This window comes from Perissodus microlepis, chromosome 19, assembly GCF_051167445.1.
Source record: "Perissodus microlepis isolate ML-2025 ecotype Zambia chromosome 19, ASM5116744v1, whole genome shotgun sequence".
NCBI lineage: Eukaryota > Metazoa > Chordata > Actinopteri > Cichliformes > Cichlidae > Perissodus > Perissodus microlepis.
The window spans coordinates 2,658,903-2,686,714 of NC_140479.1; the positions used below are offsets into that span (position 1 = coordinate 2,658,903).

Sequence of the window (27,812 nt, forward strand, 5' to 3'; positions counted from 1 at the left end):
CTAAACACAACACCATCACGTTAATCTAGCTAAGTGTAAACAGCAGTAAATACTAAATATTGAATGTTGTTGTGTAGCAAGCAGGACCGACAGCGCACAATGTGCTTGGAAATAGCAGCCAAAAAAGGTGTAGTTTATGTCTATGAACAGTGAACACCCGTGTGCACACCTGTGTGGATCAGCGCGCTTGTATTCAAAAGGTTTCCCCATGTAATGGTCTGCTAGAGGGTGTAGAGAGCCATAGCCCCGTCCCCCAGGGCATGAAGCAGGCATGGAGGAGATCCAGGCTCCAGACATCCAGAGGCCCCAGAGTGCGAGAGCCCAAGGAGGACCACCGGAGGGGCATCCGTGCCACCCTCCTGGGAAGAGCTGAGGAGAGCCCCAGATGAGGGGTCACCCAGTAGCCATGGAGCAGAAGCCAGAGGGGGCTGCACTGGTGTGCCCGCCGGCACACCAGTGCAGGCGGGCAGTGCCTGCACTGCCAGTGCACACCAGTGCACACCACTGGTGTGCCTGCGGCTTGGTTCACTCTGGCACAGCTGGCTAGCTGTGCCAGAGTGAACCAAGCCGCAGGCCCAGAGGCCGGAAGCCCGAGGGCCCCTTACGCCCCGGAAGAGGCCTGACCGAGCAACAGGTGCCAGGCCCCGCTAAGTAGCCACCGGGAGTGAGCTGGTACATACCTGAGCGCCCAGCTCCGGACACCAAGAACCACCAAAGCACCGACCCCTGAGGGCATCATTTACCGGCAGGGAGTGTAGTGAGGGGAGATAGGCCTTGGAGGGCCTGGGAGTTCCCAGAGAGGTGGAGTGTAAGACCCGACCTGACATACAGACACAGACAAACAGGCACACACAGACACAAACATGCATTCCCACCCTCATGCACACACATACAAATACTCAGCACTCACCCAACATAGACATAAACGGACATGTACACACAATGACACTCCCCAAACATACTCTATACCCCGGGTCCAGGTACCCTCTCCCCCAGCGTGGGAAACGGCACCTAGACCCAGGAGATGTTACAATTTCCCCCGGGGTGGAGGCAAGCAGACCGCCCCAGGCTCCGCAGCAGCAGGGAGGCCCCGCATTCCAGATCCAACACCTCCTCCCAGCCCCCCCCCCGATGGCCAGCAGAGAACGGGGGTGTGTGTCCTGATGTCCTAATTCCAACATAAAAATTTGACATCTGGTTTAAAGTCAAACTCTTGAGTGGCTAGGCTTGTTTTAGTGGAAAAACATGCTCAATACTTAGATTTGGATTTGTACCTTGTGGCAAATAAAACTGCAACAACAAAGACATTACATTACACACATTAAAGAAATTAACCACAAGAAAGTCCCGCAGTAACATCACCAAAAGTCAAATACAACTATGTGCAAGACACACTCATCATATCATGTCATATCATATTATATATCTCCTGGATTTGTAGGATACTAATATTTACACTTGTATTTGTCTGATTTCCTTCTGTATCCATGTTGCCTGATCTGCTTCTTCTTTCTCAATATATTTGTGGTTTATAACTAGGAAAAAGCTGAATAGATTCTTTGATGTGAAATTATGAACACAGAACTGTATATAGTCTGTTACCATTATACTGACTTCATCCAAGTTTCTATTTATATTATTTTATGTTTTTGTGGATTCCTTTGTGTTTAATCCTTAGTTATTATTCATCTCTGGCTCTCTGTCGCAACATGTCTTTAGTTGGTCCAGAGGCCAAAGACAAAAGCTCAGTATCCTCAGAACAATGACTCCTTAGCATAAATACACACACCTCGACCTGCTTGTCTGCCTGTAGCTATTGTCTGGATCACAATACATTCTTCTTGTTCAGCCATATTTCAGTAAAATACGTCAGGCAGCTGTCCCTGTGCTCAGTGACAGGCCCCCTTTGTTTTACAAAAAAATGTTTTTTCCTGTGTAATAATATTCAACATTGCAATCAATATATTTTTCAAAAAATGCCTCTCTGTGCAAAATGGGTTCAGAAACATAAACAACTGTTGGATACTGTTTGTCCGTGATTTGAACCAGGGGAACAAATTTTGGCAGGATCAGCCTGATATTATTTGTATCCTGCTGTAACTTTACTGTATAAAGAGCTAACATCTCCAAAATGTCAGGAGTAGTTAGTTATTACAACAAGTGTTTGTGACCTAAAAATCAAGAATGTGGGATACTGTTTGTCCGTGATTTGGAGAGCCCAGTGCATGCTCTAGACGCAAGGGAAACTAATTCTGTCGCACAGACCTACCTCCGCACTTGTGCAGGTGAAACCAAAGGTAAGATTTGCTTCACCATATTTTCTAGTCTTTGGCTTGGAAGGAAGTTGGTTTGGAAACATATGCTTCATCTCCTGCTTTGCGTTTGTGTGGGCGTCCTGTCAAAAACCTGTCCATTATGCTAGCTGTGTCCAAGCGTTCTTTTTTTTTTCTTTTCATACCGCGCCCCACCCCTGCAATGGCTCTGCGCCCCCCTAGGGGGCAGGCCCCACACTTTGGGAACCTCTGCACTAACAGATCGGTATAGTGGTTAAATCTTTTCATACTTAAATATTTGCTCCTGTTGTAAAGGAAATGTACATTATGAGATAAGTTCAGCCATTCTTTTACTTAGCTTAGTAGAATAGGGCTAGGATATGCTAAATGTTGCTGTAAAAGAAATAAACTCGTGTTTAATGTTAACACAAATGACTCTTCTAAAATGTCATGTGTACAATGTTTCTTTTTAGGCTCCGCCTCCTCGGAAGGTTGAAGCATGGGAAACTGTAACCATATTTTGCTACTGAAACAAATCAATCAATATTCAAATTTGAGTTGTCTAACTGGAAGAAAGTACTTCTGAAGAAACATATATATATATATATATATATATATATATATATATATATATATATATATATATATATATATATATACAGGGAGTGCAGAATTATTAGGCAAATGAGTATTTTGTCCACATCATCCTCTTCATGCATGTTGTCTTACTCCAAGCTGTATAGGCTCGAAAGCCTACTATCAATTAAGCATATTAGGTGATGTGCATCTCTGTAATGAGAAGGGGTGTGGTCTAATGACATCAACACCCTATATCAGATGTGCATAATTATTAGGCAACTTCCTTTCCTTTGGCAAAATGGGTCAAAAGAAGGACTTGACGGGCACAGAAAAGTCAAAAATAGTGAGATATCTTGCAGAGGGATGCAGCAGTCTCAAAATTGCAAAGCTTCTGAAGCGTGATCATCGAACAATCAAGCGTTTCATTCAAAATAGTCAACAGGGTCGCAAGAAGCGTGTGGAAAAACCAAGGCGCAAAATAACTGCCCATGAACTGAGAAAAGTCAAGCGTGCAGCTGCCAAGATGCCACTTGCCACCAGTTTGGCCATATTTCAGAGCTGCAACATCACTGGAGTGCCCAAAAGCACAAGGTGTGCAATACTCAGAGACATGGCCAAGGTAAGAAAGGCTGAAAGACGACCACCACTGAACAAGACACACAAGCTGAAACGTTAAGACTGGGCCAAGAAATATCTCAAGACTGGTTTTTCTAAGGTTTTATGGACTGATGAAATGAGAGTGAGTCTTGATGGGCCAGATGGATGGGCCCGTGGCTGGATTGGTAAAGGGCAGAGAGCTCCAGTCCGACTCAGACGCCAGCAAGGTGGAGGTGGAGTACTGGTTTGGGCTGGTATCATCAAAGATGAGCTTGTGGGGCCTTTTCGGGTTGAGGATGGAGTCAAGCTCAACTCCCAGTCCTACTGCCAGTTTCTGGAAGACATCTTCTTCAAGCAGTGGTACAGGAAGAAGTCTGCATCCTTCAAGAAAAACATGATTTTCATGCAGGACAATGCTCCATCACACGCGTCCAAGTACTCCACAGCGTGGCTGGCAAGAAAGGGTATAAAAGAAGAAAAACTAATGACATGGCCTCCTTGTTCACCTGATCTGAACCCCATTGAGAACCTGTGGTCCATCATCAAATGTGAGATTTACAAGGAGGGAAAACAGTACACCTCTCTGAACAGTGTCTGGGAGGCTGTGGTTGCTGCTGCACGCAATGTTGATGGTGAACAGATCAAAACACTGACAGAATCCATGGATGGCAGGCTTTTGAGTGTCCTTGCAAAGAAAGGTGGCTATATTGGTCGCTGATTTGTTTTTGTTTTGTTTTTGAATGTCAGAAATGTATATTTGTGAATGTGGAGATGTTATATTGGTTTCACTGGTAAAAATAAATAATTGAAATGGGTATATATTTGTTTTTTGTTAAGTTGCCTAATAATTATGCACAGTAATAGTCACCTGCACACACAGATATCCCCCTAAAATAGCTAAAACTAAAAACAAACTAAAAACTACTTCCAAAAACATTCAGCTTTGATATTAGTGAGTTTTTTGGGTTCATTGAGAACATGGTTGTTGTTCAATAATAAAATTATTCCTCAAAAATACAACTTGCCTAATAATTCTGCACTCCCTGTATATTGCTAAATCCATCTTTATTCGTTTGGTCTGCTGGCTCTTTAAAATAATTATTGTGACAATGTAAATGTAACCTTTAGATGACTGCAATGTGGATCTGTCACTCTCACTGATTCTTCAAATCATCTTTTAATGAAGATTAAACAGAAAAGTCATAGTAAACAAAGTTGTCATATGTAATACTCAGTGGAACGGTTACATTATACAAACTGTAAAATGTTAAGCATGGTAATGATATTGGTTTGTTTTTGGGACTACTTGTTTCAGCTGTAGCTAAAATATACTAATAACACTAATAACCTATCTAGGGATAATAACCCTATCCATAACTGTTTCACTGGTGACCGTATGGATATTAAGAGAATAATGACATTGCTTTGCATAGTGTCCCATAATGCCAATCCTTCCAACTTAGCTTTCCACACTGTGATTAAAGTTAAACACTCTGCAGAAGGTCTGAGGTAAAACTCCAAAAGTCCACCGTACAGCCTGGAATCGATGCAGGAAGAACAGAAAAGGGAAAAGGAGGGAGGAGGAGAGGAAGGGCGGAGAGGAGGAGGGAGAAAATGGCACTTGATTGGTGACAAAAGATAACAAGAAGTGGCTGCAGGGAGCCTCCAGAACTCAGAGTGGTGTGAATAGACCCCATCTGGTTCCTTCACGAAATGCTGAGGAGACACGGATAATAGGACGTGCACACACTCTCTCTCTCCCTGATGTGTTCTGTCTCAATCTCTCTCTCACTGCTCTGCCTGACCAGTCCCGGGTGGCCTCATCGTCTGGTCCAGGATCCCCCAAAGAGCTCTCGCCCATCGTCTCTGAGCGTACACTTAAGCTAGACCAATTTAACGTGAGAAAACGTGAGGAGGGCGAGACGCACTGTCCATCTGTGGCTGGTAGTTGTGTGGGGGCGACCACAGAGGGGGCACATCCCCTCCCTTTGTTCATTTTTCTTTTCAGAGGCCTTGTTTAAAAAAAAAAGTCAAAAAGTAAAACTGCAGGCAACTTTATAAACCAACTCATAAAACGGTTCAAATTTTCTGAATAAGTTTGAGCTCAACAGCAACTTCTAAATCACATTTCTGCTGCTCTTCTTTTACTGTTAATGTCAACAGATACTGACTTAAAGTTGATTTCTATGGGTTTAATTTGCAGAAAATTACCCCCCAGCACTAACAATTAAAACCCAAAGTAACCATTTTATAATGTTTTAGAAACACGAGTTACAAATAATATTTTAAAAACACATCATTAAGTAATTATTTAATGTAATTGTTAACCATAAATAAATATTAATGATCACTACCATTTATTAGCAATACTTTGTTACATAGTCTCACCTAATAAATTCATAAATAATAAATAACCTATGTTTGACCTTCCCTAAAAGACAGAATTGAAGTTAAAGGCTGATAAGTATGAAATTTAAAGGGTAGCTGTGCATTAGTTAGCGATTTTGTATCTCTTATGGTACAGATATACAATTATTATTTCTGTGTATACACACAAAAATACACTGGTAACATTAACTGTCATATTTTCAACATTAAAGTAATTAATTAGTTACTGTAAAATGCTGAAAATATGCAAATGCACAAGTGCAAAAAAGAGAAAAGATTTAAACCTTTTATTTTTTTTTCATCTTGCCTTATTGTTGTATTAATTTGCTGCCACTAACCATATTAATCTGTTTAAGGCTAAGATTAGAGATACAGTTAGGTTTCAGTTATACATTTGATGAATAGGGACATTTTCAGAAACTTAAATTAAATCTGAGGCAATATGGTATTACTGTTTTTTAAATTGTAAGTATTTCTATTTGACTTTCCCAAATTGGTCAAAGCTTTGTAAAAAGGGGTTTTATTTGATTTACTAATGCGAACCCAAATGAAACCCCACTCTTACACCTAAATAGGGTACTGATGCTGGATATAAGTGGGGGTATAAAGTATAGTTTTATATCATTGAGATTCCTAAACTGTGACATTTTAATTAATCGCTTTTTTGAAACAGCGGAATCTAATTTGAATGTGTAGTCATCTTAATGATTATAGGAGCATTTCCTTTTTTCTTTGACTGTATACAAGGCTGCACATTTACATAAAAATCCAGAACAATGTAGACAAACCATAAACACCTGAGAAAGAAAGCAGGGGGCCTATGTTGAGACCCTTGAGGGAAATCAGACATTGGGTCCAACACTAACCCCTGCAATATGAATTCTGGCAAATACATTTGTGATAATAAGAGTAGCCTGCGTTCAAAGTATGAGACCTGAGTGTGTTTGCTTGATCCAGCTCTCCTATTTTGTCTTTGGATTCATGACAGCTGAATACCTAAGGGAGATGTATGAATATATAAAATACACTGGTGAGTGTTGCTGTCTCATTGAATATGCAGCCATCTGACACACACACACACACACACACTGAAACACATGGTTTTGCTGCTGCTGCCTATAGATGTAGTGAGTGGGATTGCAGTGCTGTCCACTCACTGAGGCAAGGACACAAGGAAAATGTTTGTGTGCATGTGTGTGACTTTAGAAGCCACCATGTGAAGATTATTTAGTGGCCCCACCTCACCCCTCACCCTCCCTTTTTAAATAATTCAGGGCCTTCCCTCATCGGTCTCATTATAAATATTTCAGCCTCTGTGGCAGGGAATGCTCGTCTAGTGCAACAACTGGGAGATATGTTCTCAAAGAGGATTGCTGTGCGCGTGCATGTGTGTCTGTGTTAGCGAGAGCGTGGCACAGAAACATGCATAGGCACAGAAAAAACTTCTTGTTTGTGACTGTGAGCGCCTGTATGTCTCCGCACTCATTTTACCTTCATTATTATATGTATCTACGTATAGATGTACAATGGTTGTGGAGGAGGAGAGGGAGCAAGCCATCCATGCTCACAGGACACTGAAGGCCACTTTGCTCTTTTTCTGTTTGCTAATCAGCCCAGCTGCCAGAGGCTAAAAGCGCCTGAGTGCTAATCCATGGCTCCATTTGCACACACGCACACAGATACACACACTTGCACACAAACAGTGACATTCATCTTCCCCCACAATCAGATCAGGCACTTTACAAAGAGAACAAGAGTAGTAGACTGATGCTACTTCTTCATTCATATTAAGCCTTATGGCACTGAACACATCAGTATCACATGTGTATGGAGCCCGTCTATCCTGTGTTCCTGTGGAAAGCAAAACTGGGGGTAAACTATAGCCTGCAGTCAGCTATTATAAGGCCCAAAACACATTTTATATTTCACAGCTTTAAACTGGATGTCCTTCCTGGTGCAAGCACAAGCAATCATGGTAATGCTGCTGGGTCCAGATGTCCAGCTCACCTAGAGTAAACACCAGTGTCCTGTGATCTCCTCTGTGTGCTTCAATTCAATTAAATACAATTTTATTCTAAGGAGCTTGGAAAGAAAAGTGTCTGGACTTCTTCAAGTTTCTTGAAGATGTTTCATCTGAGAAGCTTCTTCAGTTCTATGAGCAATTGGTGGAGAGTCCCAGAAGCCCTATTGAGAGTGTCCCAATAAGGTTGTGGACCCCCATTGTTCCTCTTCCTAATCACAAGAGCAAAGGTGTGAAAATGGGTGTGGGTCACAACCAGCCAAGTGAGTGTTAAGGCGTCTTGAAAGGATCTCAGAACTGGATTATAGATGGTAGGCAGTTGGTTTCATGAGCCAACACTCACATCCTGGGTGATTTTATCTCAGTAAGTCACACGATAGAGTGGGGCAAGGTCCCACAATGGGTTCACCCGGCTGATTGTGACCCACACCTGTTTTCACACCTTGGCTCCTGTGATTAGATGGAGAATTGATAGGGGCTCCATGACCTTACTGGATCACTCCTAATAGGGCTTAGAATCTGGGACTCTCCACCAATCGCTCTGAGAACTGATGAAGCTTCTCGGATGAAACGTCTTCAAGAAACTTAAAGAAGTCCAGACGCTTTTTTTTTCAAGCTCTTTAGACTACGATGACCTGGGTGACTGAGAACCTTCACAGACAAATTCAGTTTTATATAAATGCCATCAAATCACAACAGGGGCCTCAAGGCACTTTATATTGTAATGTAAAGACAAAAATCCAGAGAACAGGGGAGGGGAGGGTGAGGGACACAGGATAAAACACATGCTTTGGAAAAAACCCAGAGATTCATAATGCTAACAGTTAATAACGAAGGTGAAAAGAGCAGAGCGAAGAAGAAACAGTGCATCATGGGAAGCCCCCAGCAACCTAGGCTTATTGCAGTGTAACTAAGGGAGGGTTTAAGTTCATCTGATCCAGAAGTAACTTAAAGCTTTATGAAAAAGAAAACTTTTATGCTTAGTCTTAAAAGTAAAGAGGGTGTCTGTCTTCCAAACTCGGACCTGGTTCCACAGAGTAGGAGCGAGAAAGACTCGTTTACAGGGTTATCTCTTTAATTTAAAAGACCTTTTAGTTTCTTTTAATGCTTCAATTCGTAATGCAAGGGCTGCTTATTTTTCAAACCTAGTCTCTAGGAGCAGAGGTAACCCTAAGGTTTTATTTGACACTATTAGGGATATTGTTGCTCCGGCTTCTGCTGCTGTCCCTATTTCTTCAAATGAAGACTATGAAAATTTTCTTTCCTTCTTTGTTGAAAGGTTAGCAATGTAAGGAGCAACATCTCTCCCTCCATGTACCATTTGCCTGTTCCGATTTTACTTAAGCCTGTCAGATTTGAAAGATTTTCACCAGTGTCTTTACCTGAGTTGTTGAAGCTGGTCACTTCAATGAGATCATCCTCTTGCCCCCTTGATATTTTATCTGGGTCTTTACCAGTGTTGGTCAAGTTACTTGAAAAAAGTAATCAGTAACTAATTACTGATTACTTCCCCAAAAAAGTAATCCCGTTACTTTACTGATTACTTATTTTCAAAAGTAATTAATCACTTAGTTACTTAGTTACTTAGTTACTTTTTAAAAACACGATTTACAACCTGAATAGGTGATAAAGCAATAGATCTGTCAACCCAATTCTACTTTTTCTGCATAATCCATCATATAAAATGTAATCAAATAAAAAAGTCTCTTTTTTTTAAACTTGTTTTATCCGTTTTAATCTTTTAACTTTATGCATCAAGCAAAAATTTAATTATATGCACCATTCTCTGACTTGAAGGAATTAGTTTAACATTTAAACCTATTTTCTGCACATTCCAGCACATAAAATAAAATATTTTTTGTGTTTACACTCAGTCTTTCAAATAGATGTAAGTAAAACACAGCAGAAAGTAAATAAAATCAAAGACTAGCAGTCCTGTTGCTCTATTTTCACCTGTAAAGCAGGAGTGGGGTGGGCGGAGGTGTGCTCTGGTGCAGGTGTGCCGCAGCGGTCAGTGGAAGAATCCGCGAGTTTCTCTGTGAATTTCCTATTACGTCGTTGCGCACTCGGAGCTTGTTTAGGGTTTTTTTCGGTGTAAAAAGAAGTTTTCTTCCCACGCACAACGGACACTAATGTTTTTGTCACTTTTTATGGAATCAAACTCAAAGTAAGGTCAGTACTTCCACGCTTTAAACGCTGCACGCTCATACTCTCTCCCGCACTCGATATATGATCCATTGTTGATCTGCAGACAGCTGTTGTCATGAACGTCGCACTCGGTTACGTCATTGTCATGAGACATTCTCGCAAAAAAATCACGGTTTTAGTAACGCAGTAACGCAGCGTTCCTACGGGTAAGTAACGGTAATCTAATTACCGTTTTTGCAATAGTAATCCCTTACTTTACTCGTTACTTGAAAAAAGTAATCAGATTACAGTAACGCGTTACAAGTAACAAGTAACGCGTTACTGCCCATCTCTGGTCTTTACTTAAAAATGTTTTTGAGTCTATTGGTCCTAGTGTTCTTAAAGTTATTAATACATCTCTACTCTCTGGTCAGGTCCCTGGTTACTGTAAAAGTGCTGTCATTCACCCACTTTTAAAAAAACCTAAACTTGATCCTTCTTTGCTTTCCAGTTACAGACCCATCTCAAAATTGCCTTTTATTGCCAAGATTTTAGAAAAGGTTGTGGCCAAGAAACTCACAGTTGTTCTAGATAAACACAACGTTCTTGATAAACTTCAATCTGGCTTTCGTAAGGCTCACTCTACCGAAACTGCACTTCTTAGAGTGTCTAATGATATTTTGATGAATTACGATGCTGGAGAGTGCACTGTTTTGATGTTGCTGGATCTGACCTCTGCTTTTGACACTGTTGATCATCTTATTTTGTTAGATAGATTAAACCACTGGGTGGGTGTATCGGGTACCACATTGGAATGGTTTAAATCCTATTTGTCAAATCGATCTTTCTCTGTGGCTACCTCCAAGTTCAGATCCTCCATCAGCTCTCTTGCCTATGGGATGCCTCAGGGCTCTGTCTTGGGACCGTTATTGTTTTTGTTGTATTTACTCCCTCTTCTGCAACTTCTTAGCTCTTTCTCTGATATTTCATATCATTGTTATGCAGATGATATTCAGCTATATATCTCTTTTAGGCCACCTGATGTTTCTAAGCTCCAAAATCCTGCAGTCCTGCTTAGATTCCGTTAGAGATCGGCTGGCTGGTAATTACCTTCAACTAAATGCTGATAAAACGGAAGTCATTGTTTTTGCTCCTGAGAAATTTGTTCCCCTCGTGGTTAAAAATCTAGGCCCTCTTGCTTCTTATATTAAACCCTCCATTAGGAACCTTGGTGTTACACTTGATCCGCATTGGCTCCCTGTCAAGTTCAGGGTCCAATTTAAGATCATAATCATGACTTATAGGGCCCTGCACGGTGTAGCTCCAACTTACTTAAGTGATCTTCTTCTTTCTTATCACCCCAGCAGGTCCCTGAGGTCTTGTAACCAGGGGTTGCTGGTTGTCCCGCATACAAGGTTAAAAACAAAAGGTGACAGAGCGTTTGTATCAGTGGCTCCCAGACTCTGGAACTCGCTCCCTTTGAGTTTGAGATCTGTGGACTCAGTCATGTTTTTTAAAAAGCAGTTAAAAACGTATCTGTTTAAACTCGCTTTTGGTTGATTTTGTTTTGTTTTAGATTTTAATGTCTGTTTTCTGCCTCTGTAAAGCACTTTGTGATTTTATCATGAAATGTGCTATATAAATAAAATTTTACTTTACTTACTTTAAGTAGTAATTTAAGTAGTTTTAAGTTTAATTAGTACTTTGAAGTAAGCCAGCAGTCTGTATTGTGGTAATACTGTGCTATGAGGTCTTTAAGATAAGATGGGACCTGATTATTCAAAACCTTGTATGCAGTCAAAAGACAAAAGGCTTGATTTTTATTATTATAAATTGATAGAAAACCACTGCTGTAACATGCTAGGTTGGCTAGCGAAATAGTTGTTTACATGCATTTCACGTGAAGCCTGCTGTAACATGAGCCAGAGCTAACTAGACGTCATTATAAAGAAATATTTAGCACTGTATTCGGATTAAAATGACCTCTCCTGGCAGTACTAGTGTTAATAACGTCTGTGTCAGGTGTTGAGGAGCGAGGACACACTGATGAGAGGCGGGCTACTGGAACAATTCAATTCAATTCAATTCAATTTTATTTATATAGCGCCAAATCACAACAAAAGTCGCCTCAAGGCGCTTCATAGATACAGAGAAAAACCCAACAATCATATGACCCCCTATGAGCAAGCACTTTGGCGACAGTGGGAAGGAAAAACTCCCTTTTAACAGGAAGAAACCTCCGGCAGAACCAGGCTCAGGGAGGGGCGGCCATCTGCTGCGACCGGTTGGGGTGAGAGAAGGAAGACAGGATAAAAGACATGCTGTGGAAGAGAGACAGAGGTTAATAACAGATATGATTCAATGCAGAGAGGTCTATTAATACATAGTGAGTGAGAAAGGTGACTGGAAAGGAAAAACTCAATGCATCTTGGGAATCCCCCGGCAGCCTACGTCTATTGCAGCATAACTAAGGGAGGATTCAGGGTCACCTGGTCCAGCCCTAACTATATGCTTTAGCAAAAAGGAAAGTTTTAAGCCTAATCTTGAAAGTAGAGATAGTTTCTGTTTCCCGAATCCAAACTGGAAGCTGGTTCCACAGAAGAGGGGCCTGAAAACTGAAGGCTCTGCCTCCCATTCTACTTTTAAATACTCTAGGAACAACAAGTAGGCCTGCAGAGCAAGAGCGAAGTGCTCTAATAGGGTGATATGGTACTACAAGGTCATTAAGATAAGATGGGGCCTGATTATTTAAGACCTTGTATGTGAGGAGCAGGATTTTGAATTCAATTCTGGATTTAACAGGAAGCCAATGAAGGGAAGCCAAAACAGGAGAAATATGCTCTCTCCTTCTAGTCCCTGTCAGTACTCTTGCTGCAGCATTTTGGATTAGCTGAAGGCTTTTCAGTGAGTTTTTTGGACATCCTAATAATAATGAATTACAGTAGTCCAGCCTGGAAGTAATAAATGCATGAACTAGTTTTTCAGCGTCACTCTGAGAAAGGATATTTCTAATTTTAGAGATGTTGCGCAAATGGAAGAAAGCAGTCTTACATATTTGTTTAATATGTGCGTTGAAGGACATGTCCTGGTCAAAAATGACTCCAAGGTTCCTCACAGCGTTACTGGAGGCCAAGGTAATGCCATCCAGAGTATGAATCTGGTTAGATACCATATTTCTAAGATTTTCAGGGCCGAGTACAATAACCTCAGTTTTATCTGAATTAAGAAGCAGAAAGTTAGCGGCCATCCAGGTCTTTATGTCTTTAAGACATTCCTGCAGTTTAACTAATTGGTGTGTGTTATCTGGCTTCATGGACAGATAGAGCTGGGTGTCATCTGCATAGCAGTGAAAATGTATGCTATGTCTTCTAATGATGCTGCCTAAGGGAAGCATGTATAATGTAAACAGAATTGGTCCTAGCACTGAACCCTGTGGAACTCCATAATTGACCTCAGTGTGTGAAGAGGACTCTCCATTTACATGCACAAATTGGAGTCTATTAGATAGATATGATACAAACCACTGCAGTGCAGTACCTGTAATACCTACAGCATGTTCTAATCGCTCTAATAGGATATTATGGTCGACAGTATCGAACGCTGCACTGAGGTCTAGCAGGACAAGCACAGAGATGAGTCCACTGTCAGAGGCCATAAGAAGATCATTTGTAACCTTCACTAAAGCTGTTTCTGTGCTGTGATGAGCTCTGAAACCTGACTGAAACTCTTCAAATAAACCATTCCTCTGCAGATGATCTGTTAGCTGTTTGACAACTACTCTTTCAAGGATTTTTGATATGAAAGGAAGGTATAAGTGGACAAGGGATGAGAATAGGTAACTGTTGAAATGCCACTACGCATGTAATCCAGGAGAAAGGGACATTATACGAAACAGATGTGGAATCTCTGGATTATTGAACACCCAATGTCTGGAGTATGGCTGAAACAACTAGTAACTCAGTATTTCAACATCTGGAAGAAGCAACTGCTATCACAATTAGAGATGGATGAGGTGCAACACAAATGCTACAGTAAGGGGAAGCCAGACCATACATGGAATGCCATAACCACACGCCTGACATAGTATACAGAAAGATCTGTGTTGGGTATGCCTTCGAAGTCCCAAGGTCAAAATGGGATACGCCTGCCAGGGTAGTTGAGAATGACCAAGCTAAGATCCTGTGGGACTTCCAGATACAGACAAACAAACTAGTGATGGCTAACCAACCGGACATAGTAATGGCGGACAAGCAAGCAGGAAGCAGGAAGACAGCTGTACTGATAGATGTAGGTATACCAAAGGATAGCAACATCAGGAATAAGGAATATGAACAGCTCGAGAAATACCCAGGGCTGAGAGAGGAGCTAGAGGAGATATGGAAGATGACGGTAAGAGTGGTCCCTCAGGGCAGTGACCCACAAACTAAGCGAGTGGCTACAGCATATCCCAGGAAGGACATCTGATACCTCTGTCACGAAGAGCATCCTAGGAAAAGCAAAGATGCTCGGCATTACCTTCAAGCTGACTTCATTACTACTTAATGTACTGAATGTGCTGTCATCTCTGAAAAGCACAGAGTTGCTCAACGGCTCCACGGTGCCAGGCAGTGGGGACAGGGCCCACTTGAGGACACTCAGGCCACCCTCATGAAATCTGCTTCTGATTGTTTGCTCAGAGACATTCACACTAGTGGCCTGCTTACAGTCTTTTTAGGGCTCTAGCAGTGCTCATCCTTTTCCTCCTTGCACAAAGAAATAAATATCAGTCCCGCTGGTGGGTTAAAGGCCTATTGTAGCCAACCTATACATAAAGGAAGGGGAAAGAAAGGCTCTTGGGTCTTTTGTCATTCCTGGACTGTGCCATGCGCATTGAAGAGAAGTTTACCGGAAACCCACACACACAGACCAGTACCTCCTTTTTGACTCCCACCACCCTCTAGAACACAAACTTGTAGTAATCAGGACCTTACAACACCGGCAGAAAATGTTCCCTCTAAGCCAGAAAGGAAAAAGAAGGAACACACAATTAAAACATGCGGTTATCCTAATTGGGCTTTCATCAAGTCAGTAAAGAGGCACAGAAAAGAAGATCAGACACCAGTTAGGGAGGATCAGAAAGACAGACGCAGCAACATTACCATCCCCTATGTTGCCGGTTTCTGAGAAAAACTCAGGAGAGTCTTCTCCAAGCACGACATCCCAATGTACTTTAGATCCAGTCACAAACTCAGACAGAAACTGGTTCATCCCAAAGACAAAACTCCTGAACACAAACTTAGCAATGTGGTGTATGCTGTACAGTGTAGTGAGGAATGCTCAGACCTCTACATCAGAGAGACCAAACAGCCACTTCATAAACGCATGGCACAACATAGAAGAACCACCTCCACGGGACAAGACTCGGCAGTCCATCTGCATCTAAAGGTCAAAGGTCACTCTTTCAAGGATGCCAATGTTCACATTTTGGACAGAGAGGACAGATGGTTTGAAAGAGGAGTAGAAGAGGCCATTTATGTCCACTGTGAGCGACCATCTTTGAACAGAGGCGGTGGCTTACGGCTGTCTGCCATCTATAATCCAGTTTTGAGATCCTTCCCAGACGCCTTAATGCCCACTCACATCGTAGGCTATCTGACCTCAGGAAATCACATGATAGGGTGGTACCAGGTTTCACAATGAGCTCACCCGAAACCTTGGCTGATTGTGACCTACACCCATTTTCACACCTTGTCTCATGTGATAAGGTAGAGGATCATTTGGGTGTCCATTGTCCCTCTTGGGGGGATACTCCCCTAGGGTTTAAATCAGGGACTCTCCACCATTTGACCCTAGAACTAAAGGTTTTCGGATGAGAGGTGAAAGGTCTTCAAGCAACTTAAAGAAGTCCAGAGGCTTTTCTTTCCAAGCTCCTTAGACTACGATGACCTTGATGACTGAGAACCTTCACAGATACTTCTTGGGTCTCATTTCAGGGGCTCATAAGTATTTTTGTCACTGAACAGTGACAACATTTTCTCAACATGGACTTTCTGGTTTAGCAAAACTGTGTACCTACCCTTGTCTGCCAGAAGGATGATAATGTATTGACTATGTGAATGGCACAACACAGAAGAGCTAACCCGTCAGGCCAGGACTCCGAAGTCTGTTTTATTTTGTTCATTCAATGATCTTGGTTCACACCAAGGATCTGGTCTCTCGACACAAACAGAGTAACATAGTGTACGCTGTTAAGTGCCAGGAGGACTGCCATGATTTATACATCGGGGAAACCAAACAACCTATGGCTAAGAGGATGGCGCAACACAGAAGAGTCAAGGAGGCCATTTACATGAAAAGGGAAAGACCAGCTCTGAATCGAGGACGGGGCCTAAGGGTACATCTGTCACCATCTTACAATGCTGTGATTGCAGCCATTCCCCAACTCTCTGTGAATGGTACTCATTAGCCTATGATCAATGGTCTTTGATCAATGATCAGTGGTCTTTGGTTAGTGGTTGTTGATCAATGGTCAGAACAATTTGCATATTAATGATCAAGCATCTGACCTCCCAGACCATTGTTCATTCAGTGGGCTAGTCTCAGTCATTATGCAAATGTACTGCGTTATACAAATACAGGCCATTTACCATTTACAGGCCATTACTGTTTATAAGGTTGGGGAAACCTGCAGTCAGCTGAGACTGAAGAAGTCACCTGGATGACGAAATGTTTCTCTCACTGAAAACGTCCAGATGAACAGAATGAACTGTTTGGGGTTAAGTATTGGTTACTACAATGCCAATGTGGAGCCTTCAGGTTGTGGAGAGGCAGTATATTGACTGGTAGTTCGATGCTGCTGTAAAATCCATCCATCCATCCATGTGGCCCACGCATGGACCAGCACAAGGCCAGCTGCAGACACACTGGTGGTCCTGTAATGGCCCATGTGTGGATTACCTTTGGCAAACCTGATCTGGGCCACCAAAGGGCCGTCATTCTTTGCGGTATGTGGGCCATGTGTAAGTTGTGTGCAGCCACGGGCCAGTTGTAGACACACTGCTGGCGCAGAACAGTTTCAGCTCTGGCCATAGATATCAGCCTAATGTGTACCTTAATCAGGGCCAGAACATGCAAAACAGTGAAAAAGTAATATGACGAAACTCCGTTCAGACAGTGAATGGCCTGACTCTCATATAGTGCTTTTCTAGTCTCCCGGATTACTCAAAGTGCTCTATACAACATGCCACATTCAGCCAATCACACACTTTCCCTAAACTGAGTGCTTCCTAACTACATTCATACACATTCACACTCTTGACATGCAGACTAGAGGAGCCAGGGATCGAACCACTAACCTTCCGATCAGTAGGTACCTCCTGAGCTACAGCCACCCAGTGGTAAACATGGGTGAACCCTCACTAAGTTTTGGATATAGTGTACAGTAACAAACCTGTCAAACCTGCATTTGAAACGTTGCCTACCATAGCAGTATAGTAATGCAACATGGCATTTGGGTCTTCTAACTAAAATAGGAAAATAGCAACATAAATAGTGCCATCATTGCCAGACATGGCCCACATCTGGTTGACATACACCCTGCCATGACACCGGTCAGTCAGCAGTGCCAGCTTGATGCCAGATCCAGGCCAGACCTGTTTTCTATGGTCCTGGGTCATAAACACCAAACCACAATCAGGCCAGATATGGCATGCCATAGCATAAACAGTGGCATCATTGCCAGACATGACGCATATCTGGTTGACATACACCCTGCCATGACACTGGTCAGTCAGCAGTGCAGGCTTGATGCCAGATCCAGGCCAGACCTGTTTTCTATGGGCCTGGGCTACATAAACCAAACCAAAATCGAGCCAGATATGGCATGCCATCACATAGACAGTGCCATTTATGCCAGGCCTGGCCCATATCTGGATGACATACGTCTTATCATGCCAGACGTCTGCCAGCAGTGCTGGCTTGATACCAGATCCGGGCCAGACCTCCTTGCTATGTGGGTATAGGGCAATAGGCAGGTCACACCCTGGATAGGCGCCAGTCTCTCACAGGGCTATGGTGTTGTACCCTTGTGGGGATTCGTCATGTGCAGGTGTTACCCAGTGTGGATGAGTACCTGCTGTTACTCATCCATACTAACTTGCACTCATGTTCTGAGGCAAGATTGTGTAGTATGGGGAGCCAAGCATGAGGAACCTTGCAGCTACACTGTCCAGCTGCTAACTCTATATCTAGATAAAGATACTGTATATAGATAGATATAGGCATAGATATAGGCGTTTTTAGAATCATTCAAAAAGTGCAAAATTGCTACAAAGCACTAGATTCAGCATAAGTAATTTATATTTGGCCATATTGCTTGGCCATCTAAGGGCTGTAACTCTTAGAACATACTTCATAGGGAGAAGCTCATCATGAGCTTTGAGTAAAAAAAAAAAATCTTACTCGAAACACCTACGGAAAAATTTAAATAGGTATCAGTCCTGGTAGCTATTCTATGGAGTCACCCACAGTCAATGACCATAACATGACATCACTGAGTAAAAACGATTTTCATTCTTTAATTAAATTGGAAATAGTTGCATTCATTTTTATCTTAAAGATTCAAACTGATGTCCATGTTAGAAAGAGACAAAGAGACAGTGGTAGTGCCCCCACCCAATCCCACCCCCATCCGCTGCTTTACTCCAGCTCTCATTTTATTTATTTTTATCATCTGTCTTTAAATGACACATGGTGCGTGCATGTGTGAGGGGCTCCATTTAAATAAGGAATGAGACAATAAAAGACAAGCATCTTCAGACATGAAGCAGTGAGGAAGTATCCCAGTCAGCTGAAGATGAGAGTTTTTTTTTCTTTTGCTCTTTGTGTGTCTGCCTCGCATCACTAATAGTACTGTTTACCAGTACATGGTAGTGTGAAACAGCAGATGTCTAACAAGCATGAGACAAAACATACCTGGTAGACCACACGTCTAACTATCTGAGTTCAGTTCATAGTCTTGCATAGTTCAAGGGAAGGGACATCGTCTGACATTTCCACTGTTTGTCCCATAAAATAACAGATATTGGGGGTACTGCAGCTTTGGATATTGGATTTCTTTCTCAGCCCTGCTTTGGTGGACACTTCCTAATTGAAGTTATTATTGTGGAAAAAAGGAACCTGGTAAAAAACACAGGAAATGTTACCATGCATTTAAGTGGGCCATGTTTGCAGAGTGAGAATCATCTGAATTATTCCCATCTCGTTTGTCTCACATTACAAGGAACTATTTTATGTTGTCATCACCAGTTTTTTTCCTGTGGATATTATCACTTTGGCAATTGTGTGAGCCACTGGAGTGAGTGATTGTTGAGTATGGCTCCTGGGTTTGTTGTTGGGGAAACAATGAATTTTATTTGATTTGATTTTTCTCCTTCAGAGAGACGCATCGAGAGGATTTTCCTCAGACCACAACTGCCCTCTGTCATGCTCAGAGATGATATGCCCCCATGAAACAAACAAACAAACAGATCACTGCAAATGATCTTTGTGTGTGAGAAAAACACATGGCTGCACATGTTAGTGTGAGTGTCTTTTTTTTCACATTGTTTGAGCCTTCTTATTTCTCTGCCTGTGCGTGTGTGTGTGTGTGCATAAGGCTGGGGACAGATCTGTCCTCTAGCTGGCAGACACCCAGTACAGCAACAGCTGGGCCCCAGCCCGTAGACGCAGCGAGGCCCAAGCTGCAGGAGAGGTCACGGGGCCCAAGATTTTCCCTTGGCCCCTCAAAGCACTTTTAATCTTTACTGTCAGCTGTTTCTAACACACTCTGATACATATCCATATTGATGAGCAAAAACATGTTACTCGTATAAAACCCTTCATCTTGTCTTTAACACTGTTTGCATTTGATCGCCTGTATCACTGTCTGCTGTGCCTTCAAGGCTCCGCTCGCCTCGAACATGAAGAGGTCAAGTGGATCGTTGTTGGGGCAAACATTTGTGTCAGTTGTTGGGACATGTGGAACCACCAAGGGGTCATTTTGACTTCTTGTCATTTTAAAAATCCTCCCAGTCTGTTAAATTAAAACCCCATCATCTCATATCTCATGACTTATTCATCAAGTATTGAACTTTGCGGTGTCTAGGATCAAATGGAAAAAAATATTACCACCTTTACCTAAAACTGCTATACATTTACCATATACATTAATATAAAACCACTAATGCGGGCAGCCAGGTTGCCTAGCAATGATTGTTTACACTCATTGTAGTTTACTGTAACGTGAGCCAGAGCTAGCTAGATACGATTGATAAATAAATATGTAGGGAACTGTAGTTGGATAAAACATGAGCAATTACTGCCACTCTGACTCCACTCAAATGGGATTTTGAGTCGGGTCAGAGTGGCATGAAGTGTGTGACCGAACGCGTGGAAAATGGGTTCCTTGCTAGTCTAGGCAGCCAGGAAGAACTAATCCGAGCAAATAAAGGGTGAAATCCAGAGCACAACAGCCAAACGGGTTCAGATCTGAGACTAAGGAGGTAAAACGCTGCAGGCTGAGGTGGAACAGCGTGAGGGACTGCAGGTTTGGTAATCGGAGGCAGATGTGGACTAAATGATAAACTCTGACTATTCTACTTTCTACAATAGTTATTTAAAATGTGAAGTCAGTTTTAAGATGTAGATGTAGTGTTTAGCCTGTTTCAGTGAGTGCTCTGTTTTTATACTATAAGGCCAGCTCATCTGGATCCATACTGGATTTATTTTGGACCCATTTATGGAAGGTTATTTTGTCCCAGTATGATCTCATGCTTCCAAAACACCAAAGCCAAGTCTAGCTGACGGACATATAGAAAACTCCATAAAGTCTTGCACATTAGTAATATGTTTACATTTTCTGATAAATCTTTACATGAACAATGTGGACAGCTGACCTCATGTTTTGAGTTAAATGTGAAACAGTTATTAGTAATTGAAATAAGATCTATATTCATCTATCAGTGAAGACTGATATTGGATCAAATTGAAAATTGAAGCAAACTGTTTTCTGTAAATCTCCTTTGCCAGAAATTCAATTCAAGGTCACCTGATCCAGTCCTAACTATATGATTTATCAAAAAGCCTAATTTTAAAGTAGACAGGGTGTCTGTCTCTCCCAAACTGAGAGCAAGGCTTTGCCTCTCATTCTACTTTTAAACACCCTCAGAGTAAAACAGCAGTCTAAGAGAGCGAAGTGGTCCAATGGGGTGATGAGGTACTATGAGCTCTTCAAGAGGGGGCCTGATTATTTAAGACCTTGTATGTGAGGAGCAGGATTTTGAATTCTGGATTTAACAGGAAGCCAATGAAGTGAAGCCAATACAGGAGAAATCTGCTCTCTCTTTCTAGTCCCTGTCAGGACTCTTGCTGCAGCATTTTGGATTAACTGAAGGCTTTTCAGGGAGTTTTTAGGACTTCCTGATAATAATGAATTACAGTCGTCCAGCCTGGAAGTAATAAATGCATGAACTAGTTTTTCAGCGTCACTCTGAGACAGGATATTTCTAACTTTAGAGATGTTGCACAAATGGAAGAAAGCAGTCTTACATATTTGTTTAATATGTGCATTGAAGGACATGTCCTGGTCAAAAATGACTCCAAGGTTCCTCACAGTGTTACTGGAGGCCAAGGTAATGCCATCCAGAGTATGAATCTGGTTAGATACCATATTTCTAAGATTTTCAGGGCCGAGTACAATAACCTCAGTTTGATCTGAATGAAGAAGCAGAAAGTTAGCGGCCATCCAGGTCTTTATGTCTTTAAGACATTCCTGCAGTTTAACTCATTGGTGTGTGTTATCTGGCTTCATGGACAGATAGAGCTGGGTGTCATCTGCATAGCAGTGTAAATGTATGCTATGTCTTCTAATGATGCTGCCTAAGGGAAGCATGTATAATGTAAACAGAATTCACAGAAATATTATTACATTCTCTATTCAAAAAAGAGTAAATTAATAATTAGGTTTAAGCATCAAATATAAAATTAGGATTCCATCAAATGATAATGAAAGAAGTAAACAATTATATATATACATATTTTATTTATCTGTGGTAATGACAGAGATAGATGATTTTCAATATAAATATCATGGTGACATACATCCAAATCCATACTGATACATCCACTGGATTCAAATGGTCTTACCTGATGCCACTGTAGTGCTGTGTTTTCTTTCTCTATTATTCACGGACATGCCTAAACCAGTGTAAATATACTGCTGATTAAACTAACACTTTTGGGGTTGATCAACTCTAAATGTATTTTTAAGGAAAATTGATATATGGTGGGTGAAATCATCACACACACACACACAGTTATATCCTACACAAATATGACAACCCAATGTCACCTGGAGCTGTTATGCTTAGCTTTAGCCACAACAAAGAATAGTTGTATTGACTGTTCGCACACAAGGTGGAATCTCTCAATATGTCACAATCTACTTAGCTGTCCTATATTTGCTTACAAACAGGCATTGATTGAATGATCCCAGTTTACCAAGACAAAATAGAGTAGTTCGTGCCATGAATGGCACCGAGGCATGGGCAAGAGAGAAAGACAAAGCAGTACTGTACATGCATCTTTATTAAGCATTCTGTGTTTCCTTGTGCAGTGGGGGATGGAGGACTGACAGACAACAGACAAGCAAGATAAGAAGAAAAAAAACAAACTGACGAATACATTAATTTTCAGCTTTTAACATTTTCTTTATCTCAGATATTTCAGATAAAAACTCTGAACCTGCAGAGTCTGTCAAGTCTTCAAATGGGCAAGAATAGAAACAGAAGCCCTACAGAGAGAGAGAGAGAGAGAGAGAGAGAGAGAGAGAGTGTGTGTGTGTGTGATTCCCAAAGGCCAGGATGGATAGCTTTAATTGTCACTGTGTGTCTCTCTGCTCATTCTTCCTTTTCCTTGAAACCAAATGAACTGCTAACATTTGTTTTGCAGAGGCGTGCTGTGAGTGGGGAAGTTGTAATTCACCAAAGGAATTGAAGAATGGCAGCAGAGTGCAGATAATAAAGCTGCAGGTGGAGTACTTTCAATCTAAGATAATTGTCATAATCAGCACTTGCAATTTGGAAGATAATAATAATAATAATAATAATAATAATAATAATAATAATAATAATAATAATAATAATAATGTGTATTGTGCTTGCCATTCTATTATTAATTGTGATTGTTTCCCCCCAGGTCATAGTTGTTGATGTAGACATAATAGTGGTGACAACTTACAGACTAAGACTTACGGTCAACAGAAACCCTCCCCTTGATCACTATTAACAGCTTTGGCAGTCAGTACGTATGAGGAAAGGTGCAGCTTGCATGCATGCATCTGTGCATGTGTGTGTGAGCGTGCGTGTGCACACGTATGGAGATTGGGTGGGGAGGGGTGTGGGGGTCCCTAATTTGCACATATGGAAATGCTTTTTCTCACCGCGTCGCCTTCTCTGTTGTGGCCAGATGGAATTAGAGAGTGCTCAGAAGCCGTGAAGGCAAACACATCAAAAAAAGAAAAAAAAAAAAAGGGGGGGGGGGGGGGGGGCAAACAGGGGGAAGCAAGCAGGAAGAGCAAAGTTGGTCAAGACAAAGAAAGGACAAATTGCTGCTGCTTGTTTTCACCCTCCTCATCTTCTGTCTGCAAGAGCAAACTTGGAAAAAAGAAAAAGGGAATTCTCCTTTCTGTTGAAAGCACCGCCGTTACAGATGCATACACTGAGAAAATCTAAATGGAATCACTGAAGTGGGAATAAGCTCATATGTATTTTTAAGTTCGGGGTTGGCCGGGGGCATTGTTATTTTTGTGTAACAAATAAGGTGCCCAATATTCTCTTGGCCCAAGACCAACTTTGTTTTCTCCCCATTGAGTTTGAACTACATGTCTAATAACACAGTGGTAATTACACTGTGCATTGTTTTGGTCAATCAGAGAGTCCCAGAAATACTTCCAAGTCCCACTGAAGGGAAAATCTAGCTGTAAAAGGACCTTCATCTGAAGAAAGACACAAACAAACTGATATCATATGTATGACATGTTTACTTTATTAGAATTTACTTTTTTTTTTTTTATTGTAATTTACAGTCAAAGAATTAGCTAAAAGCAAACCAGGAGCCTCCACTGGTGGTGTACAGGATTGCTTTCACAGCGAGCTTTACAGGTGAAAGGCACTTGTGAGTTTTGTGAGAGCAAGAACCCTCTGGTGGTGGCTCAAGAGATCTCACATGGCGGAAACTGTGTTTAAGGCAGAGTTCATGCAGCTGCAGTGGGTTACAGTAATGTGACCAGAGTCGTCGTTAACATGAGCAAACATTAGTTATTTAAAACGTGATGCTCACAAAGATGTCAGAGATTAACCTGCTGAATTTGAATCATAAAATTATGAATTAAATTGTTAACAGAGGATTTTTTTCAACATCCACACAAAGTGATACATAGAGTATATGAGTAAAATACTTTTTACTATCATAATCCTGTTTTAACTGTTCAGCGTTGCAGTAGAAAAGAAGAATTTCTTGTTGCATCATCTTCCTAAATGAAATGACACAGAACAGCGATGTGTATTTATGTTCAGTCTCTCATGGATTATGCATGAAGTTGTGCACGTGCTGGAGTGAATGTTTTATTTTTCAATGCGAGGCTGAATCGATGTACTCCCTCTCTCTATTACAGGCTCTCTAGCCTTCTGCCTCCTTGTGGGGAGGAAAGTGTCTTCAGTCCAGCTCCATGCAGCTCCATTCACAAACTACCATCCGAGGATCCTCCTCAGGGAACAGGAACCTGTTTTGGAGTCTCAGTTAAGTAACATATTTTAGCATCTTAACAGCCACCCAGACCTGTTTAGTGTCAGGAGGGGGGTCAGCTGTACCCCTTTCAACTGCATTTTCATCAACACGACACACCCAAATAGAAATCTTAGAACAGAAGAACTGCATTTAAATAAACTTTCCACAACAAGTAAGGAAATTTGTGTTTGATCAGTTATTGTACATTGTCTAAATGCCCAGCATGCTCTCATCCAGAGACATGAAATACTGCATGCACTGATACGAGCTTTGGCACACCTCCATGCTCTGGCTGAATTAGATAAGTGGCCCTCTATCAAAGCGTACTACAGTCTTTTTCAGTTTTACTCATTGTTTTAAACTTCTCACCCACTGTTTGGATTCATCCAACAGAAACAACTTGGGTTTGGATTAGGCTGTGAAGCAGACTTTTAACTGATTGAAAAGTCTTCTTATAGACTGGTGACCTGGTTCCAGTGTTCCAGTGCAAATCTTTTCCAAATTCAAGTTCTGTCCAAGTCCAAGTGGCTCCCACAGTTAAGTCCAGTCTGCATCTTACTCTGAACCTGTTGCCTATTCCACATTTAGCTCCACCCACCTCCTTCCTCCAAAACTGCAGGTAAAGTCTCCGTTTTTTACCAAGTCTCAATTTTGTTTCTTTTCTCCTTTATCTAACCCCAAATGTAGTCTCTCATCCAGTCCCAGTCTTAACCACAGACCTACATTAAGCTAAATCACAGCACCATACTTAGTTAAGCTTTGGCTACAGCTCAGTTCTGTAATCAGTGGCATAATCAGTAATCATTGTTAGTCTCAGCCTCTCAGTCTAGTCACCAGATTCATTTTAGCCCCAACACTCTAACCCAGATCTCAGCCTGAGCTCAGACAGAGTTTAGCCCACATGTTGTCTCCTTCTTATGCTGAATCCAAGTTCTTTGCATCTGGCCCTATAGTTCCAGTACCAGTGTCAGCACAGGCCACAGCTGCTTTGTATTTGCCCCTCTATTCTACCCCAGACTTCAATTCTTCTGCCAGGGTCATAATTAACATTTCAGCGAGTGGTGGAAAAGGCCTGAAAGCCCTCCTGCCTTCAAAAATGAAAAACGCCAACACAGTGCTTCAATAAATTCAGATGGTCGGGGGTGGTAATTAAACATCTGATTAACACTTTCCTCCCAGATTTTCCAAAGTTTTAATGAGGGGGTGCCTGTGCAGATGCGTGTCTGTGTGTGTGTTGAGGGTTTTCGTAGTAGATCCATATGCTCGTGTTAACCTTTCATCTTCTGTTTCCTCGTCCATTCTGGCAGACTGCTTAACGCAAAAGAAAAACAGACCCTAATGTAATCTACAACAATGCATTGGACCAAAGTTTGGAATGAGACTACACTTTATATGAACTCTTGAATGTCTAAATGAATCCAGAGCTGCTTTCTGCTTGCATTTCCCTCTCAAATTACGGAGAGGAATACCTGTGCCAAAGCCTGTCAGGGAGCTTGTCTTCATGCTAATTTGCAGTTGTGGATATTATATTTCGACACTGCTATGATGGATAGTGGGGAGCCAAATATTGCAAGTATGAGTTGTGTGCTGTCTCAGCTAAAAGTGGGTGTCACTGCAATGTGTTGTGCTACATATGTAGAGAAATATGTTTTTGCTGAGTTGACCTTTTCAAGATGAATTTGGGGGCCACACAAACTTAAAATATATCGCTCTCACGTTGTTTTCTGCCTGTGGTTTGTTAATTACTTTTTAGAAAATGCTGTCTTTTTGCGTTTTAGGTCTTATAGAGGTGATGTTTTAGGCCATCTGTAACATTTCTTCTACATGTTTTGTTTAAAACACTGCTGTTAAACAGCCAGGCAACCTTCACAAGACTTTTTATACCATCATACTTCTCTACTGGATCACTTAACATTGACTACTGTTGTGTAAAAGATGCACCCAAGACTTACACCATTCCACAAAGGTTGAAAGTTTTTTGTCTTCCTCCCCAAATCCCAAATTATTCACCTTATTGCATGTTTGTATCACTTTACTTATAAGAAATATAATCTTGTAAATTTTGGACTTTTTATATTTTAATTATTATTATTATTATTTTCTCTCTGCTTTGGCTATGCCAACAAGAGAACAAACAAAAAACCAAAGGAAGGAATGGTGAGGTAACAAGTCTCTGTAGCACCGCGGGGAGTTATCTCGAGCTCCCGCCTTTAATGAAGACTAATGAGAAATATCCCTCATTCTTCTGGGTCACCCACTAATGCCCTAATCACACTTCTCTTAGTTGCATTTTTATCTTTCTTTTCCAGTCAGTCAGACATAAAAGATAAGCGAGAGACACTGGTCAACCAAACGGAGGCAAAGACAAAAAAGGAAATAGCCTGACGCGCCAATATTAAGAAAGAACTGAAAATGCAAATGAAGGAATTGAGTTGCATTAATTAAATTAGACGTATGTTTGGTAATCATAACTGGGGCTGGTAAAAACTGCCAAATGAATGCTAATCACAATGTTATCTGGTCATTTTTGTCTTTGCTTTGCTTTTGTGAGAAGCAGGCAAAACCATTGTCTCCTGATTTCTTCATCTTTGCTCACCTCAGAGTTTTTCCCTGGTTGATGAGGAGTCACTGGCACCAGAGCCTTGCACTGCTCATCCTCCTCCAGCTGGCTTACCTGGAAGGTGGCATGTAAGGTTAATGGGAAATTGAGATGATAAAGTAATTAATGCGTTTGTCAGCAGTGTCTTTTTTCTTGCCTGCAGCCATCATGCAGTGTTGGGCCTTTTCTCTCCGCCTGTCTGGCTGCCCTGGTGCTGCTGAAGAGATGCTGCACTGATACCACTGTCTCACATCTGCAGTAAATCTATTGTTTTTCTTTCTTTCTTTGCATTGGCAGCATCACTTCACCTCTGATTAACTAGGGACAAAAGAAGGCTGCATCAATTCTCTGTACAGTTTTACACGTGTTAACTCTGTGCTCAGAGTTTCTAAGAACCAACCAAATATCAGCACATCAGAATTTAACG

At 41.5% G+C, this 27,812-nt stretch overlaps 1 pseudogene; it reads left to right on the top strand.

The window, feature by feature from the left end:
• The first annotated feature begins 14,223 nt into the window (after positions 1–14,223).
• LOC146365184 (uncharacterized) overlaps positions 14,224–27,812 on the top strand; it is a 29,146-nt pseudogene continuing 15,557 nt past the window's right edge.